The following is a 989-nucleotide window of genomic DNA, read 5'->3' on the forward strand; positions in this document are numbered from 1 at the left end:
TTGAAAGCCAGGACCTGCAGAAACAATATGCATATGAAAAAAGAAGAGGCAATATGGAAAGCTTTAAGGCCGGGGCCTGGTGTTATTAAACTAAAAAGCCTGTCTAGACATGCAGCCTCTGTTATCATCAGGACGAAGCTTCGTCCACGGTTTATCGTATAGTTTAAGGTTGTGGCCAAACCGGGCCTGGCGTACACGCTGAACCTTCCGAAACGGATGCACACACCACCCGGTGTTTTACGTGGGCTTGCTCAAGCCGTACCGGGATCCGGCGCAAGTGACGCGGAAGGGTTGGCGCCGGAGCGGATCCCACGGGCCCGCGGCCACTCAGAAGTTGAGTCAGCAACTGGTTCTGAGCACGGTGTGCAACAACCTCCACTTCTGATTGCGCCAAGCACTCCACCATCGCACGCAGCGACGCATTCGCCTGCTCCACGGCTAGGAGTCGCTCCGACAGAGCGCGCTAGCCCTGAAGGCGAGGCAGCCGGCGCACGACGTGCTTTTAATCGTCAAGAGCGTCGGCACGGCGATATGCTACTTCAGCATGACGCTCATCGGAGCTCCGATCACGACGGACCTCATCCTCAAGGGCTCGAAGAGCATCACAAGTTACAGGCGGCGGTCGACCCGTTCATCACCGCCCACCACGACTTTTCTCGATGAGAACGATGACGTCCACTATCACGTGGAACGTCTAGTAAGACGACGTCGATACCAGGGTCAGACCCAATATCTGGTGGAGTGGCGTGGATATCCTGACTCCGAAAACCCTTGGAAGTTTGGAGCGCCACTTCGGCAAGATTGCCCAGACGCCGAGGACGCTTTTGATCAGAGCGATCAGGAAGCTTCGCGCTTCCCGGCAATAGCCAGGGAAGTACAAGGGCTATGAGATGAGCTCAAGCAGTGGCCTTGAGCTCTTGTGGTGGTGGACACAGAGCTCGCGGGAGCGTTAGGGGTTAACCCATACGTCGCAGGGCGACAATCCGAAG

This window comes from Plasmopara halstedii, assembly GCF_900000015.1.
Source record: "Plasmopara halstedii genome assembly, contig: Scaffold_2386, whole genome shotgun sequence".
Lineage (NCBI taxonomy): Eukaryota > Oomycota > Peronosporomycetes > Peronosporales > Peronosporaceae > Plasmopara > Plasmopara halstedii.